A 6,758-nucleotide genomic window follows, 5' to 3' on the forward strand; every position below is an offset into this window, starting at 1 on the left:
ATTCAAAACTACCAGTCACTCTGTAGAATAACAGTGAGGCTTTCTGTTCCCATAAAGATTTATAGCCTCAGAAATCCTAAGAATAACTATGAGTCAGAGGCAACTCCATAGCACACAACCACCACCACCACCATGGCTATTTTGCCTCCCTTTGGCTGCTACCTTATATGATTTTTCCCAATCTTTCCAACAGTGTATGTTAGGAGCATAGAGTTGCTGAGAAGTTGCCTGAGAAATCACCATACGGAAAGATGTTACAAAGGAAAGCAGAGGCTTCATGTTCATGCCATCTTTAAATGGCACTGCTCCACTTTTAACACTTTTGTATTTGACCTCATAAAAAATTTTTTGGAAAGAGTTTTTTTTTCTCTCTCTCTTTTTTTTAAAAAATGAAATCCACTGAGCTAAGAATCCAAAAGGTTTCAAATACATTTGATCCATTTCTAAGCTTGACCCTATTGGGCTCAGTGGAAGGATCCTGGGAGGTAAAGATGCATTGGGGGAAGGAGGTCAGCTAGTGTGCAGTTATTTCATAAGGGACTTCTTATTTTAATTCAGAGAGAAATATGGCCTGAAAGGTCACACAACAGGCTTTCAAAGAGCTGTGGCGCCTACAGAAAGTGACTAACGGCTGTGGAAAGTGAGCTGGGTAGACCACAAGGGTGTCTTGTCCTACATTAGCCTTTGCAACCACCTCCACACTTAGGAAGAAACACAAAGAAACAATGTCTTCCATGATGTCATCTTCAAAGGCAGAGAACTCTCCTGTATGCGTTTTTAAAACAGAAAGCTTTTAAAATTACTTAAAGGAATATTATTCCTTTAGTCATGTAAAATGTTCATGATAGAGTCTAATGCATCTTCTCATTTGCTACCATAAAATTTTTTTAAAGAACCAGAAGAATATAGAGGACAACTAAAAGCACAATTTTACATTCTAGATCGAAACATTATGCTACTAATTCTAATTACCTTAATGTGTAAAGTTAATTTAAGGATTGCTATTTATACATTTTTCTATAATATCTTGAAAAACATATGATAGACAGTAAAAATTACAAAATTTCCCTGTACATAATATTGCTAATATTTGACCTGTTTCCTTTTGTCTTGACAATTAAAACCTTTATAAAAGTCAACTTATTTCCATGCACTCTTCTTAGACACTTAGCTTCAGTATGCATTGAACAAGGTTATCATCGCTCCTGGATGGATTCTGGGGACAAGGCAGTTATCTTTCCTTGCTCTGTCCACTGGAAAGATTATGAGTCATCAGACAGGGATAGAAGATAAAGGAGTCTTTAGGTGAGTTGTGGAGTCTGGTGTGGCACTATAGGATAAACACTGGACTGCTAACCACAAGGTCATTGGTTCAAACCTACCAGCAGCTCCTCAAAAACCATATACAGGGTCACTTATGAATTGGAACTGAATTAACAGCACTTAACTACAAGGAGAGTTGTATTTATGCTTTTCAAAAATTATATAATTCTATAATTATCTTCCTTCCCTTTCATTATCCTCACATCCTTTCCATCGAATGTTGTTGTTAAGAGATAGTGTGTTGGCTAAGATTCATAATAACTTTGAATATGGTTTCCAATGAGCAGCTGGTTGGTTTGAATTCCTAACCTAGGGGTTAGCAGTCCAGTGCTTATTGAGCACCACACGTAATAGTAGTTATGAATTGCCTTGATAGATAAATAATCATAGGAGATGTGTTATATATGAAAAATCAAAGAAAATTTCCTGTTTGATCTGTTACAGCTAGAATTTCGCTAAGCATATTGTGAGTATCTGTATCCATAGCTATCCTGTACAGGGTGTCCAAGGAGTGGCTGGTGAGCTTGAACTGTAAACCTTGTGGTTCAAACTGACTTTGCAGCCCACCACATTAACACACCACGCCACATGAGGGGTTCACTTAATCTCATTAGCAACCTACCATATGCAGTGGATACAACCTTTCTTGCTGAAACTGAAGAGGATTTAAAATACTTATTGATGAAGATGAAACACCACAGCATTTAGTATGGGTTGCACTGCAATGTGAAGAAAACAAAAATCTTCATCACTGGTATAATAAATAACATCAAGATAAATGGAGAACATATTGAAGTTGTTAAAGACTTCATTTTACTTGGATCCATTATTAACATTAAAGGCAGCAGCAGTCAAGAAATCAACAATGTATTGCATTAGGAAAATATGCTGCACAAGGCCTCTTTAAAGTATTGAAAAGTAAACATGTCAGTGTGAGGACTAAGGTGTGCCTGACCCAAACCATGGTATTTTCAATAGTCTCATATGCATGTGAAATTTGGACAGTGAATAAGGATGACCATAGAAGAATTGATGAATTTGTGTTATGGTACTGGAGGAGAATATTAAAAGTAACATTGACTTTCAAAAGAACAAACAAATTTATGTTGGAAGTACAGCTAAAATTCTCATTAGAAGCCAGGATGGCCAGACTTCGTCTCTGATACTCTGGACATACTATTAAGAAAGATCAGTCCCTGGAGAAGGACATACTTCTTGGTAAAGTGGAAGGAAAACTTTAGATTAAAAGAGAGATACTCCCAATAAGATAGATTGGCATAGTGGCAGTCACAATGGGCTCAAGTGTAGCAGCAATTGTGAGGATGGCACAGGACTGGGCAGTGTTTTGTTCTGTTGTATGGGTAAGATATGTAAGAACCAACTTGATGGCACCTAAAAGTAATAACAACACTTTATAACTGTTATAGTTTAAGAAAGAATGGCAACCTAACATCTCAATGTAAATCTGGCACAGAATCAGGATAAATAATAAAGAAAATAAAATTTAGAAGTTTCCAAAGAGTTAAATCATATTAAATTTCTAAAGTAGTTGGTATGTAAATTTTGCAGATATAAGAGAGCGAGCTTTGCAAAAAGAAATTTGTGACAAGTTTTGCCATTTAAGTATTTAATGTTTCAAGTATTCTATTAATTCTTTCATTTTTAAATTTCAATTTAAGTTGCTAGAGATAAAAAGAAAGTTAATTATACTTGTTTGGGAGAAACCCCTTGTATAGTTAGGAGATAAACAATTGCAATGCAATATTCATATTGTAATTTTTACTGTCTATCGTATGTTTTTCAAGATATTATAGAAACCTTGTATGGGGTAGTTGTGAGTAAGAATTGCCTTGAAGGCTATTAACAGCAAGAATTTTAGCAAAGAGTGAAGGTGAATCTTCTTTTAAGTGCTGGTAGGACTAAGGAATAAAGGTAGCTGGATTATAAATTGACACCTTCTTTCTGTGGCGTATTTTGACATTACATATCAGAGACTTGAAAACTTAACTATCTGGTACTTCTTTATTTGTGGTACTACTTTCTGCATGAATACCTTCTTTTAGAAGCATCATCAGAAGTCTGGTCCCTATGAGGTAGAGGTTAAAGATGTCCCAGATGTACAATGTTTCCAAACTGCTATACTACTCCAACATCTCTGAGCATTTTGTTTCACAATCTTTAAAAAATCTAGTCAAAACTTTACAAACAGTCCTTGTATTGGCTATACATGCATAGGGAAGTAAAAGAAAAAGAAAAAGAAAAAATAAAAATATTTAAAACCAGTTGCTGTGGAATTGATTCCAGTTCATGATAACTCCATGGTATCCAAGTAGAACTGTGCTTCAAAAGATTTTGAATGGCTGGTTTTTCTAAAACCAGACCTTTCTTTCTTCCTTTTTCCAACGTGACTATGGGTGTACCTGAACCTCCAACTTTTTGGTTAGTACTTGAGACATCACCTAAATACATCAATATTTTTTAGTACATTGTAACTTAAAGCATTAGGAAAAATGAGAATTAAAGTGGTTTATTTATTTGTAAGAAAACCATTTTTTAAATAGATTGCCTTGTTTTTCTCTTCATAAAAGTTTTAATATTGATCAAACTTCTTTCCTATGACTTAGCATATTGTCAACATCAGTTTCCTTTGTAGTTTCAAAGCTTTAAAACATCTCCAAGTGTTATTTTAATGTGAAATTTTCACTGGCATCACTTGCTTGAACATCTTATATAATTTAATCACAACTACTTTCCTCATTTATACTGGTAATTTCAATTTCATTAATTTACTCTGGCTTCTTGTGTAGAGTCTTTTGAATAGTAGTTTCAGCACATTCATGGTCAGTTATTTCTCTTATATTCCCATGCATCACAAAAAACAAAAACTCACTGCCATCTAGCGATTCTGACTCGTCATTGACCCTAGAACTGTCCCATAGTGTTTCCAAGACTATAAATATTTATGGAAGCTGGCTGCCACATTTTTTCCTCCAGGAGTGGCTGGTGGACTTGAACTGTTGATCTTTATGTTAGCAGTCCAAAGCTTTAAATTTGAACCATCAGTGATTCTTAAGCCCATGTGTATTCTATTCAAATTTCAGTTTCGTCATTTCCACTTTCTGTTTATTCTTCAATTTGAATTTCACTGGCCAATTTCTCCAGATTATTATTTTTAGTCAAATGTCAAATGGGTTTTATCACTGGAAGACAAGGAGCAACACAATTACATATTTTGCTTTATGTGTATAAACATAACAGTTGTGTCCAGCAAAGTCTATGGGTAGTGCAAACAGTTTGAAACCACTAGCTGAAAGACTGGCATTTTAAACACATTCAATAGTGCCTCAGAAGATAGACTTGGCCATCTGCTTTTAGAACATCACAACCTTGAAAGCCTTACAGATTAAGACTACTCTATGTACATGGAGTTACCAGGAGTTGGGATCAACTCGAAGGACATTAACAAAAGTTGCCAGTTAATAACAGACTCTGAATAAAGTGATATGACTGGTCACTGATCAAGATGCACATATGTTTTGATTTATGAACTGAAGAAAAAGCAAAGAAGTTTGTACTGTATGCAATAGTCAGTTATTGTCCCATAGTAATGAAAATTTAAACCTTTTGGAATACTGGTGTTTTCTGACCAAACATAATTACTGAAATTTATGTTTACAAGCACCATGAAAACAAGAAGTGCCCAAAATGTTTTTATGAAGCTAATAGGAAATGGTCCTATACTATAGTAATAATTTAATTTTATAAGTAGATAAAATGTTTTGAAAATTGTTTGAAATGAAATGTTTGAGTCATTACTTCAATGTGGCCACTGTAAGTTTCCAGAATCAATTATGAATCAGAAACTAACATCCTACTTCCAGATCTATCACAAATACAACTGATGGAATATCACATGACTTGCTTTGAACTCTTATTGTCTATAGAAATAAAAAAAAATTACAGTACAATTTTTCTGATAAGGTTCTATTTCTCTCTTGTTGTCCTGGCATTGTTAAGATAACATTTTCACTCTTAAAATTGTCCCACTTGCTCCCACCTAATTCCTTCTGTATCAACAATTAATGTCTATATGATAACAAAAATGTTATATTTTACATAGTAGCATATTGCAGTGCTTTAACTATTTTCCACAATTACAAGGACATATAATATGTTAATTTTATAAGAAAACCAACTTCAAAAGTGACCTTTAAATAAATTCTAGTCTCAAGTTTTTGGTCCTGCAGACTTTTGTAAGTCATATCAAATTCTTATAGAAATAACTTTTTATCATTTAATGCAGTCTCATTTTTACCACTTCAAAAAGTTCAGTGTAATTCTCTTGATATCAATAAACAGCCTATACTACATGCCCCGTGACCTGTTCTATTCAACAGGGCCAGAAAGCACCATGAATCAATGCACAAAAAAAGATAAGACAGACAAGTATTAATGTAATTGCTGGCTGGCTGGCTGGCTGTTTTGACAGGTCTGAATTCAGAAACACTGATGTTTAAGTTTATCAATCAGATTACAAATTATAAACACATATTAGATGATTTGTGTCATTGAGAATAATGAAACAACAAGTATTAGGTAAAAGAAGTTCAATTTTACCTAATATATCAGAATCTGCTAAGCAATTTTGTTGTTAATATCTCCAGCATTTCCCTCAAACAATAACTAATGGTAAATTAATATACTACCAATCTGTCCACAGATTGGTAATTTTGAAGATGACTAACTCCAATGATAACCAAACATTCATTCTAAGCTAAGTATAAACAAAGAAATCTATGTACTTTCATGATAGCAAATCATGAAAGTAACCAGGATCTCTACCTTATTTATTTATTTTGGTAAATACTGTAAAGGTAATAAACTCTAGAATGTTTTCTCTGCTTGCTTTTTATAAATGTATTCTTTTAAAGTAATAATCCATATTATAATAACTGTTCTATTTAAAATACATCATTTAGAAAATAAATTGGGGGCAAATTTCTTTAATTGACCATGTGTACATAAATACAATGTACTGTAAATCTCTGGTAATTTTCAATTTGACATATTCAGATGTGTTTTTATCTTTAGATATTTGATATAACCTCACTTATTGATCTACAGTATTTTGATAATATTAAAAAGTGGATATTTCTGAAAAATACATTGAACTTTACATTACTTGGCTTGAGCAAACCAAGGACCTATTCTCTGACACTGGTCTTTCCGTTGTTAAATAGAAATATCAGATTATGTCATTTGCAATGCTTCTTCCAACTGTAATGTTCTGTGGATTTGTAAGAGTCTTCATAGTCTTTTCAAATCCCAGAGTTACTGAAAAGATTTTTAGTACAGGGTAATTATAAATTGGGCAGGACTCAACAGCACTTTACATATGAATATATACATACATATTTATATATTATATATATATG

The sequence above is a fragment of the Chrysochloris asiatica genome, unplaced genomic scaffold, assembly GCF_000296735.1.
Source record: "Chrysochloris asiatica unplaced genomic scaffold, ChrAsi1.0 scaffold00002, whole genome shotgun sequence".
Classification (NCBI taxonomy): domain Eukaryota; kingdom Metazoa; phylum Chordata; class Mammalia; order Afrosoricida; family Chrysochloridae; genus Chrysochloris; species Chrysochloris asiatica.